Consider the following 13,521-nt stretch of genomic DNA (forward strand, 5'->3'; position numbering starts at 1 on the left):
AAGAGCAAATCATTTGTGACTCTAACGAGAGCTGTCTCGGTACTATGGTACGGTCTAAATCCGGACTGAAAATCCTCGCAGATATCATTTCTTTCAAGAAAGGAACACAGTTGTGAGGATACTGCTTTTTCTAATATCTTTGACAGAAATGGCAGATTAGAGATCGGCCTGTAATTGACTAGTTTTGTAGGATCAAGTTGCTGTTTTTTAACAAGCGGTTTAATCATAGCTAGCTTAAAGGTTTTTGGTACGTATCCTAGAGACAAAGATGAATTAATGATATTAAGAAGAGGATCTATGACATCTGGAAGCATCTCTTTCAGCTAGGGCTGGGCGATATGGCCTAAAAAAAAAATCCCTGATTTTTTCATAAAAAATCCGATTTACGATTTAAATCGATTTTTTTCCCCCTTTTTAAAATCAATCTGCAGATGACAAAATAAATTGTTTAAATCAAGTTTTAGCTAGCCAAGATGGCAGGCCCTGCCTTTGTAAACAGTGAAAATGTAACATAACATAACCTAACTGTTACATAAACCTAATATAACATAAAATGGGTGTAAATGTAAAAAAAAAAAAAAAAAAAAACTTGCATCAGTTGGTGACTAAACAGAATTTTATTAAGTATAGTGACAACACAATGTTTACATGGTACACTGACTGTATGCTACTGTTTTTATTAATGTTCACAATTTCAATTCTTGTGATTTGATTCTGATCTTGATTCAATATCGATTCCTTTGGATAAATATTAGGTACAGTAGATGCGTTAATGTGTTAATTTTTCTTCCCCCCCCAAAAAAAGTCACCTACTGTAAACATACAGAGCCCTGTCAGCTGGTATTATTATTAAAGGTTAAAAATAACATCTCAATTTTATTTTAATGCGTTTTTACAATGGCAACGTTATAATATTTTAATGATATAGGTCAAAATATAATAAAAATGTAATATAGTTATCATATTTAGCAAAATACTCCTCTCTACAGACAATTGTTTAAGTCCAACTAACGTGTTATGGTCATTAAACGGCTCTCCTGAGGTAAACGTTACCCGACTGTTCTCAAGCTGTTTATGGACCTCTGCCCGCGGTTGAAAAACACTTGATCCATCGATTTTATTACATTACATACTGTATCTTTCAAATTACCTATTGATCATTCGTGTTTATTTATATTAACTAAGTTAGTAGCAACAGATGACCGGTTCACGTGCCGCTTGAACTGAGATCTGTCTGCGATCTGTCACGTCACATTTACAAGCACCAAAACGGTGTTTATTGTTTGAATTTTGTAATTAAATTGACAGAATCTGAGAGCTGAGAATTAGTTTTATATCAATAGTACCGTAAACCTTCTCTGTCGGTGTCATTGTCCTCTTTGCTTCGCGATTTTCTCTGCGTGAGAAATGGATGTGTGGCGTGAGAGCGTGTGGAAAGTGACAACTGCGTGAGTCTCACTGTGAATGCGTGAGAGTTGGCAGCTCTGCAGATTCAGTTAGTAAATGTTTTTGGCGGGTGTGCTTGTGCAGCCGCGGTCTTGTTCATTTGCCATGTTGTTTGTGTAGCTCTATGGCAAACGAGCTGAGCGCGTTCGGAACTACGGAAGCCCAGGGGGGAGCGTCGGCGGATATTATAGAGAAAACCGATTTTCATTCAAACACATCGATGTACACTACACACTCGAGTTAATCGATAAAATCGATTTATCGCCCAGCCCTACTTTCAGCAGCTTAGTCGGTATAGGGTCTAACATGCACGTTGTCGATTTAGATGATTTGACGAGTTTGCAAAATGAATGAATCAAATTTTCCCTCAGGGAGACTACAATGCACTTCCTGATGCAATACTGTATTAGACGGTTGCATAGTTATAATTTTGTCCCTGATATTATCGATCTTATAAGTGAAGAAGTTCATAAAGTCATTACTGCTGTGTTTCTTGGAAGCTTCTGGGCTTGAAGCTTTCTTTTTCGTTAGTTTAGCCACTGTTTCAAATAAATACCTAGGATTATGTTTATTTTCTTCTAATAGGGTTGAAAAATAAGCAGATCTAGCAGCTTTTAAAGCCTCTCTGTAAGCAATCGAGCTCTCCTTCCATGAAATCCGAAACACCTCTAGTTCTGTTTTCTTCCAGTTGCGCTCCATTTTTCTGGCTGCTCTCTTAAGGGCCTGAGTGTGCTCGTTGTGCCACGGCGTTGGACTATGTTCTTTAATCTTCTTTAAGCGCAGCGGAGCAACTGTGTCTAAAGTGCTGGAAAAGAGAGAGTTAAAAGTTTCTGTTGCAATATCAAGTTCTTCTAAGCTATCCGGGATGCTGAGATGATGAAACTGATTAGGAAGATTATTGATAAAGCAATCTTTAGTAGCAGAAGTGATCGGTCTAACATATTTATAACACGGAGTCGGCTTTGCAGCCTTGGCTAAATGTAATTTACACGAGACTAGATAGTGATCTGAGATGTCATCGCTCTGTTGCAGTATTTCAACGGCATCAACATCTATTCCATGTGATAGTATTAGATCTAGAGTATGATTACGACAATGAGTCGGTCCTGACACGTGTTGTCTAACTCCAATTGAGTTTATAATGTCTTTAAATGCCAATCCCAATGCATCTTTTTCATTATCTATGTGTATATTAAAGTCACCAACAATTAGTACTTTATCTGCAGCCAATACTAATTCTGATAGAAAGTCCGCAAATTCTTTGATAAAGTCTGTATGGTGCCCTGGTGGCCTGTATACAGTAGCCAGCAGAATTTTCAAACGTGATTTATCGTTTACACTATATATTTTTACATTAAGCACCAACACTTCAAAAGAATTATATTTACAACTAGATTTCTTAGTGGTTTTGAAAATATTACTATAAATTACAGCAACACCTCCTCCTTTGAGTTTCAGACGAGGTTCATGTTTATAACCGTAATCTTGTGGGGTTGACTCATTTAAAGCAATGTAATCGTTTGGTTTTAGCCAGGTTTCTGTTAAACACAGCACATCTAGGTTATAATCTGTAATCATATCATTAACTATTAGCGCTTTTGAAGTAAGAGATCGAATATTCAGCAACCCAAGCTTTATCATTTGCTCATTTGTATTATATCTGTTTTTTATTTGTTGAAGATCAATTAAATTTTTAACCTTAGATGGGTTTGAACGTATTTTTGATTTCCAAGTTCGGGGAACAGACACAGTCTCTATATGATGATATCTAGGTGAAAGAGGCTCTATGTGATGGGATTTATCTGACCTTGGTGACGTGAGGCCGCTAGCAGACGGTCGGTTAAGCCAGTCTGTCTGCTTCCTGACCTGAGGCCCAGATTGTCATGTTTTATCTCTAAGACTATGAGCCAAATTACTAGAGAGAAGAGCAGCACCATCCCAGGAGGGATGAATACCATCTCTTTTCAACAGGTCAGGTTTGCCCCAAAAACTTTTCCAATTGTCTATGAATTCTATATTATTTCGTGGACACCACCCAGACAGCCAGCCATTGAGTGAACACAATCTACTAACTATCTCATCACTCCGGCGAACAGGAAGGGGGCCAGAGCAAATTACAGTGCTTGACATCGTACTTGCAAGTTCACACACCTCTTTAATATTAATTTTGGTGATCTCCGACTGGCGGAGTCAAACATCATTAGTGCCGACGTGAATAATAATCTTAGAGAATTTACGTTTAGCATTAGCCAGCACTTTCAAATTTGCTTTGATGTCAGGCGCTCTGGCTCCCGGCAAACATGTGACTATGGTGGCTGGTGTCTCTATTTTCACGTTCCGTGTAATAGAATCGCCAATAACTAGGGCACAATCAGAAAAATTCTCAGTGGGTGTTTCACTGAGCGGGGCAAATCGATTTGTTATCGGAACGGAAAAGTGGTTTTTTGATCCGCGACTAGAGCGATCCCTCACTGTCACCCATCTGCCCTGCTGCACGGGCTCTACTTCAGCCGGAACCGACTCATGTAAAGAGTTCACTAGGCTAGGCGCATCCAAAATAGTATCTAAAGTAGTATCACTCTTCTTACTATTCTCGATTAAAGTTTGGATGCGTGTCTCTAGTTCTGAAATCTTCTCTGTCAGCCTGACTGTCTCCTTGCATTTATCACATATAAATCCTATATTGCCGACAGAGAAGGCTAATGGTAAACATGTGACATGAAGTGCAGGTGACAATAACAGGAGTAGACATTACTCACCGTGTTTGTTGACTGATTCTTACTCACCTGGGCTTTTATGAACTCAAAGGCGCGGGCGCGCGAGAGAAAAATAAATAACTGAGCGCACGGGTGGTGCGTTAAAAGGCTAGCGAGTTAGCGTGTTGTGCTGACAATAACGGAAGCTAGCAATGTCAGGTTAATCTGAGATGTTGAGTAAGCTGTATTTACTAGTATAAACAACTAGAATTTATAATAAATGATGGTTCAAAACAGAAAGAAATACGAAGCTAATACGAGGCTTAGACGCAGCAAACAAACTCACAGCAGCAGCAGTCACAGCGAGGCAGACAGGAGCAATCGATCTCCGAGCAATCGATCCAGGATACGTTGAAATAAAATGTCTTTGTATAAGCAACATATTAAACTGCAAATTAACATTGATGCCCTAATATATATTATAAAAGATGATATGTTACAGACGAAATATGAAAGACAACATTTAGTTTTGGATAGATTATAAAGTTTTTACTGCCACATCAAAACCTATTTACAAGGTGCAAACACAATCTTAAAAGGTCAATATAAGCCTTCTCTTTAAATTATTTTTGTGTTTTATTAGTGACAAATTTGGGGAGAGGATAGCCTACATCCAAAACTTTCTGAAAATACGAATGAGAATTAACTGCACAATTACTAGAAATGTTTACCTTGGATATTATACAATTTGCAAGCATACAAAGTTTGTGGAAAAATAAAAAAAAATTCAAGATGTTTCCAACTCTGAACCAATTCTGTAGTCATATGTGTGTATTTGTGTGTATGTATGTGTATGTGTGTGTGTGTGTGTGTGTGTGTGTTGTCTTTGCATTCTTTCTTGTGGCTCAGTGACACCTGACTGCTTGGAGTACAATGGCCACTACTGCTAAAATAGTAGCTGAAATGGCGGAAATAAAAAATTCCCTGAATTTTATGTCAAGGGAAATAAGTGAAGTGGTGGAGCAACAAAGAAAACTGACAGGCCTTATGGAGGAGATCAGGCAACTAAAAACTATTATTCAACAGAAGGATGAACGTATTGAGCTCCTGGAACAAAGGGTGGATGACTTGGAACAATATTCCAGAGCTGTAATCACCGGTCTAGAGACTAGGCATCAAAGTTACGCCCGGGCTACAGGCCTATCTGGTTATCAACAAGGTGAGGATGCACCATCTGAGGAGCTGGAAACCCTGGAGCAACAAGTGGTGCGCTTCATGAAGAGTAAATTCATTCCTCTGGACAATCAGCAAATTTCAGCATGTTACATTCTTCCAAGTAAGGACAAAAAAAATAAACCTAAAATTATTGTCAAGATTGCAAGCAGAAGGCACAAGGTGGAAATCCTGAAGGAAGCTAAGAAGCTTAAAGGCACCGGAGTGCAGTGTTGGGGTAGTTACTCAAAAAAAGTAACTAGTTACTAGTTACTAGTTACTTCTGTAAATTGTAATGAGATTACTTTACTAGTTACTGCATTTGAAAAGTAACTTCACTACTTATTACTTTACTTTCCCGTTTCTTAATTTACCGTGTGGATACATGGACAAACATCATAGCCCTATCATCACTTAGCCTGCATGTCCGCATAGTGTTTATAAATGTAGCCTATAAAAATGGCATGTAAAACCATATAAAATAACAATATCCCTGTCTGCACAAAGAAATATGCCTCACTGTAAAATCTACAAACAACAGGATTATGTCCGTGGTGGTAGACACATGATCAGGGCTGGACAGAGATAAACATTATATTTTATTTTGACGGAAACTGCAAAACTGAAACTTTCTTCTCCATCTGTATTTTGACCATAGACCGTAATAAGAGATTTTGACAGATACACTGACACTGCACGCTCGCTCAAAGCCCAAAGGGGGAGGCATTTAAAGATGTGATTGGGCCAGTCCAGTGTCAATCAAGAAAATAACCAATGGGCCAATCTACGTGTTTCATGGGCCGGTCTGTCAGAAAAAAAACTAACGCTGACTTTTTTTAACCAATGCATTACACCGGCACTTACCCAGCGCCGCCAATTAAGCAAAACAAAACGAATGGGCCGCCGATGTACGAGTTTTATGAGCCGTTAAGACAAACGAACAAAAAAGTTTTAGATGCATCGGATCGGCCCAAAAAGCCGTGAATCTCCCGGTAGTCCCGATGGCCAGTACTTGCCTGCCAGGGCATAGAGGGAATTTCTGGCAAATATTTTTGTCCTTTCGAGCAATAAACTGAAAGTAATGTGAATATCGCCACTGGCCGAAACTCGCGTCTCCGTCTCCATCTCCATTCCTCTCTGTCCTTCGCACCAGCAGCTACGTCACTCAAATCGATCTCTATGGCAACGGTGCCCAGGCAAGCACACACACACAGGCGTGCACGCACCACTTCGACAGATCAGAGCTTTACACACATGAAAACACGGCTTGGGTAACGCAGGAAAGCGCGTTCCTATAGTCTAGTAAAGTAGTATAGTTACTGATATTTTTAGTGTAATGCGTTACTTTACTTCGTTACCCAAAAAAGTAATATCGTTACTGTAATCCGTTATTTTGTAACTCGTTACCCCCAACACTGCCGGAGTGTATATAAATGAGCACTTGACAAAGAAAAATGCAGAAATTGCATGGACCAGCCGTACCCTGAAAAAGGAAAACAAAATTCAATCAACCTGGACCAGGAATGGAAAAGTTTTCATCCGAACGAATGGACCTCCGGAACAAGTTAAGGTGATTGTGGTGAGAAAAATGAAGGACCTGGATCCGTACAAATGACAATAGTGAGTGCACCCTTTTTATTTTTATTTTCTTCTTTTTTTTCGGCTTGATTATTGGATCTCTTACAAAGAACTCAGGACTCTTTCATTTAAGACTGAAGCCTTTGCTGCAAGTGTTGATTATAAAGAACGTGATACCTATGATTTTGAAAATAATGTGGATCCAGAGACTAATTTGTTTAATAATATTAGGAACTCTTGTCAGTATTACACTGAGGAACAATTTGAGGAGGTACAAATTGAACAAGCATTTTCTTTTATTCATTTCAATTGCAGAAGTTTATCAAAACATTTTTCTGAAATCAAACATTTAAAGGAAGATTTAAGTTAATTGCTTTATCTGAAACATGGATAAAGAAAGGCAAGGAGGTTGATCTGAAATTAAAGGGCTATGATGATTTACATGTTACCAACAGAGCTAATAGGACTGGAGGGGGAGTGGCCCTCTATGTCTATAATGAATTGAAATGTAGACCAGTTAAATGCATGACAACAGCCATTAATGATATAATGGAAAGTGTGGCTGTAGAAATAGAATTAGAACAAAATAAGAATATTGTTGTTGCATGTGTATACAGAAAACCAGGATCAAAAATTGAAATCTTTATAGATAAATTAGAAGAAATGATTCATGGTTTAAATAATAAACGAAATATCGTAATTTGTGGAGATTATAATATTGATCTTCTAAAGGTAGATTCACATATACAAAACTCAGATTTTTTTGAGACATTATATAAAAACGGATTGTATCCATTAATAACGAAGCCTAGCAGAATAACGTCTCAGGTTACAACTGTAACCTATGTTCCCTGAGAACAGGGAACGAGACAATACGTCATCGACGCTTTGGGGAACGCCTCAGGCGTGACAGGTGTCTGAAATCACAATCAAATCACGGCAATCACATTGGCCGGCGACAGCCCGTGAATCATTACGTGAATGATTAACGTGCGACCTGGAAGTATATAAGGGCGCCTTGCAAACATGACAAATCATCCTTCGTCTGAAGGGACTGTTTGGTAGGCAGGCCCCGAGGCATGGCAGGGAGACGTATTGTCTCGTTCCCTGTTCTCAGGGAACATAGGTTACAGTTGTAACCTGAGACGTTCCCTTTCGAAGGGAACTCGACAATACGTCATCGACACTTTGGGGAACGAAATACCCACTCCACCATGCTGAGGGGAGTGCATGCCAGGAGGCAGTGACAACTGTCAGAACCAGCAAATTCAAATGAAATGCAAGAACCACTCACCCTCAGGTCACACTGGGCTGTCAGTGACAGCATTCCCTACGGTCATAGCCCAAGCTATAAGCCTAACAGGAGGAACTCCAAAATATGTTAATCCGAAGGCCTACCTGGGCCTGCTCAAAGGCCTAGGACCACAACTTCAAATTAGAAGGGGTCCCTTCTAGGGAATGTGGCTAGGGGACCCGAGGGAACCCCAGCCAGTCACTATATGGAGGAATATACCACCCGAAATGCCACCAGGACGGCCTGACCTGGTGTCACTACGTCGGACACTTCAGTCTGGCCAAATTCCTGTCTGTCTGGAGACAGAGCCTCTGGACATTTGCCTTAGGTAAGGCATCCAACCCGAGGGACTGCGAAGCTGGCAGTGAACCCTCAGCCCGGATCTCAGAGACGGGATATCCCGGAGAGTATGACTCAGCATAGTGCTTTACAACCCTTGCTAGAGAGGGGAGTTTCTCTACTCGATCCACGGATCTACCCAGTGTTTGTGTTTGAAACACTGAGGAGGCCTGTGAAGGCCTAGGGGCTGATCTAACTGGGAGGCCTCACGAGAGGCCTACGACCGTCTGACCAGACTCAGGAGTCCAAACACTCATAGTGACCCTCAGTGAGGGGAGCAATGGACCGACTGGTAGGAAACCAGGCTGTAGGCAGAGTAAGAAGTTCCGGGAGGGAACCAGTAGCAGAGGACGAACACTTTAGTTGAGCCAGGGCACAAGCTCGCTTTTAGCAGCGGCCTAATAAGGCCAGCTGAACTGATAGCAAGCGGCCACTAGCTTCCAGAACCCAGCATCGTTGGGGAACCACTCACAGGAAGGCCTGGCGAGGCCTACTAACTGATAACCACAGTATGTGGGAGCTTATATTCAGGAAGGCCTGATGAGGCCTGTAACCTGATAACCAGAGTATGTGGGAGCTCATCAGTATGTGGGAGCTCATAACCAGGAAGGCCTGGTGAGGCCTGTCACCTGATAACCCCAGTATGTGGGAGCTCTCATGACCAGGAAGGCCTGGTGAGGCCTGTAACCTGATAACCACAGTATGTGGGAGCTCTCATGACCAGGAAGGCCTGGTGAGGCCTGTAACCTAGCGACCACAGTGTGTGGGAGCTCAAAACCAGGAAGGCCGGATGAGGCCTGTAACCTAATAACCACAAAATGTGGGAGCCCACATTCAGGAAGGCCGGGTGAGGCCTGTAACCTGACATGTGGAGACTCATAACCAGGAAGGCCTGGTGAGGCCTGTAACCTGATAACCACAGTATGAGGGAACTCACCTTCAGGGAGGCCTGGTGAGGCCTACTACCTGATAACCCCAGCATGTGGGAGCTCATGACCAGGAAGGCCTGGTGAGGCCTGTAACCTGATAACCACAGTATGTGGGAACTACCTTCAGGGAGGCCTGGTGAGGCCTACTACCTGACAGCCACGATACTTGGGAGCTCACATTCAGGGAGGCCCGGTTAGCGGCCTACCACCTGATAATCACATTACGTGAGAACATGCCTTCAGGGAGGCCCGGTGAGGCCTACTACCTGATAGTAGGTCAGGCTAGCTGTCCAGTTGCCTGTCCTTTGGGCTTGCCTACAGGGAGGCCTGGTAAGGCCTACTACCTGATAGCCACCGTAAGTGGGAATTCACCTTCAGGGAGGCCTGAGGAGGCCTACTACCTGAAAGTAATCAAACAACTGGTAGCTATGAGCCCTGAATCTGGGTGACGGTTCGAAGGCGGCCTGCTAAGGCCAGCCCACTGGGGACTCGCCTATCAGGGAGGCCTGGTTGGGCCTACTAGCTGACAGCAAGTCAATCTGCTCCAAAGGTACACTGTTGGGAATCATACCACACCAACAAGTAAGTCCCACAATGTTGGGACTCACTTCCGAGGAGGCCTGTTTAGGGCCTACTACCCATCAGTGAGTCAACTGCCCGAACCACCAAGGCCAGCAACATGAAGTGAGCTGGCCTACAGCGCCCACTTGGGGGCTGCCCATACAGGAGGCCTGCTGAGGCCTACTACCTAATGGCGCAGCCTTCGTTGGCAGATAAGCTGTTTACACAGCGCCTACAGCATTCTGGTACCTAATCACATTGCCCATGGCAGTGTACTCAGCAAGAGCGCTAGCACCCTTTGAGCAAGGGGAGTACAACATACGCCACTCTGCCTCAATGGAGGCCCCAGAGCCAGGGGCCTACCATCTGTAAGCATGGGCGTCAGCTCATGGCAATGCTCTGGCTTCAGGGGAGCGTACTTCGACCAAAAAAGAAGTGAAGGCTAGAACTTTCCGCTCAACCCGAGCCATAGTGGTGCGAGGTAGGATAATACAGAACTGAAAGTGAAGGACTCAAGTCAAGTCAAGTCATCTTTATTTATATAGCGCTTTTTACAATACAGATTGTATCAAAGCAGCTTCACAGTGATAAAATCAAAATAATACAAAAAAAAAACAATTTCATCACCATCCACCTTTAAGGCAGATCTATAATATTGTTGAATATTAAATGTCCCCAACTAAGCAAGCCAGAAGGTAAGGCAACAGCGGCAAGGAACCAAAACTCCATCAGGTGACAGAATGGAGAAAAAAACCTTGGGAGAACCCAGGCTCAGTCGGGGGCCAGTTCTCCTCTGGCCAATGAGTGAACAGTGTATGAAGTTCAGAATGAATCAGAGTATTTGTCCAGTTCCGGTTGGTTGAAGTCGGAGTGGAGAGGAGGAGAGACTGGTTGACACTTCAGGTCAGCGTCGTCGTCGTCGTGTCCTGGCGCTGGTCCTTCATCAGATCTGGATACGGCCTGGTTCCGGTGGACAGCAGTAAACCTCGGGATAGACAGAGAGACTAATATTAGCGTAGACGCCATCCTTCTTATGATGTACCAAGTACATCAGGATTTACGGGAAGTGTTCCCGGTCCCGGCTGTTCTAAACTATGCAGCCTAATTATATAAGTCTATAATGTGTTATGTGTATGCTAGGCCGAAGAGATGTGTTTTTAGTCTAGATTTGAACTGACAGAGTGTGTCTGCTTCCCGGACAATGGTAGGAAGACTGTTCCAAAGTTTTGGTGCTAAATAGGAAAAGGATCTACCGCCAGCAGTCGATTTTGATATTCTAGGTATTATTAACTGGCCGGAATTTTGAGATCGCAGTAGACGTGAAGGACTATAATGCGTTAAGAGCTCGCTCAAGTACTGCGGAGCTAAACCATTTAGTGCTTTGTAAGTGATCAGCAATATTTTAAAATTTTTACGATGTTTAATAGGCAGCCAATGCAGTGTTGACAGAACAGGGCTAATATGGTCATACTTCCTGGTTCTAGTAAGAACTCGAGCTGCTGCGTTTTGAACTAGCTGTAGTTTGTTTATTAAGCGTGCAGGGCAGCCACCCAGTAGAGCATTACAATAATCTAGCCTTGAGGTCATAAACGCATGAACTAATTGTTCTGCATTATTCATTGAGAGCATATGACGTAATTTAGATATATTTTTAAGATGGAAGAAAGCGGTTTTACAGATACTAGACACATGACTTTCAAATGAAAGATTGGTATCAAAGAGCACACCCAGGTTCCTAACCGACGACGAAGACTTAACAGAGCAGCCATCAAGTGTTAGACAGTACTCTAGGTTATTACGTGTGGAAGTTTTTTGTCCAATAATTAGAATCTCTGTTTTTTCTGAATTTAGTAGTAGGAAATTACTAGTCATCCAATTTTTTATATCAGCTATGCATTCCGTTAATTTTGTGAATTGGTAGGTTTCGTTAGGTTTTGAAGAAATATACAGCTGAGTATCGTCGGCATAACAGTGAAAGCTAATTCCATGTTTCCTAATGATATCTCCTAATGGTAGCATATACAGAGTGAACAGCAGCGGTCCTAGTACTGAGCCTTGTGGTACGCCATACTGAACTTGTGATTGATAAGACATCTCTTCATTTACTGCTACAAACTGATAACGGTCAGATAAGTATGATTTAAACCATGCTAGTGCAATTCCACTAATGCCAACATAATGTTCGAGTCTATTTAAAAGGATGTTGTGGTCAATGGTGTCAAATGCAGCACTAAGATCCAGTAATACTAATAGAGAGATACAACTACGATCGGATGATAAGAGCAAATCATTTGTGACTCTAACGAGAGCTGTCTCGGTACTATGGTACGGTCTAAATCCGGACTGAAAATCCTCGCAGATATCATTTCTTTCAAGAAAGGAACACAGTTGTGAGGATACTGCTTTTTCTAATATCTTTGACAGAAATGGCAGATTAGAGATCGGCCTGTAATTGACTAGTTTTGTAGGATCAAGTTGCTGTTTTTTAACAAGCGGTTTAATCATAGCTAGCTTAAAGGTTTTTGGTACGTATCCTAGAGACAAAGATGAATTAATGATATTAAGAAGAGGATCTATGACATCTGGAAGCATCTCTTTCAGCAGCTTAGTCGGTATAGGGTCTAACATGCACGTTGTCGATTTAGATGATTTGACGAGTTTGCAAAATTCTTCCTCTCCTATAGCAATGAATGAATCAAATTTTCCCTCAGGGAGACTACAATGCACTTCCTGATGCGATACTGTATTAGACGGTTGCATAGTTATAATTTTGTCCCTGATATTATCGATCTTATAAGTGAAGAAGTTCATAAAGTCATTACTGCTGTGTTTCTTGGAAGCTTCTGGGCTTGAAGCTTTCTTTTTCGTTAGTTTAGCCACTGTTTCAAATAAATACCTAGGATTATGTTTATTTTCTTCTAATAGGGTTGAAAAATAAGCAGATCTAGCAGCTTTTAAAGCCTCTCTGTAAGCAATCGAGCTCTCCTTCCATGAAATCCGAAACACCTCTAGTTTTGTTTTCTTCCAGTTGCGCTCCATTTTTCTGGCTGCTCTCTTAAGGGCCTGAGTGTGCTCGTTGTGCCACGGCGTTGGACTATGTTCTTTAATCTTCTTTAAGCGCAGCGGAGCAACTGTGTCTAAAGTGCTGGAAAAGAGAGCGTTAAAAGTTTCTGTTGCAATATCAAGTTCTTCTAAGCTATCCGGGATGCTGAGATGATGAAACTGATTAGGAAGATTATTGATAAAGCAATCTTTAGTAGCAGAAGTGATCGGTCTAACATATTTTTATCTCTAAGACTATGAGCCAAATTACTAGAGAGAAGAGCAGCACCATCCCAGGAGGGATGAATACCATCTCTTTTCAACAGGTCAGGTTTGCCCCAAAAACTTTTCCAATTGTCTATGAATTCTATATTATTTCGTGGACACCACTTAGACAGCCAGCCATTGAGTGAACACAATCTAC

Source organism: Phoxinus phoxinus (assembly GCF_949152265.1).
Source record: "Phoxinus phoxinus genome assembly, chromosome: 4".
NCBI classification, from domain to species: domain Eukaryota; kingdom Metazoa; phylum Chordata; class Actinopteri; order Cypriniformes; family Leuciscidae; genus Phoxinus; species Phoxinus phoxinus.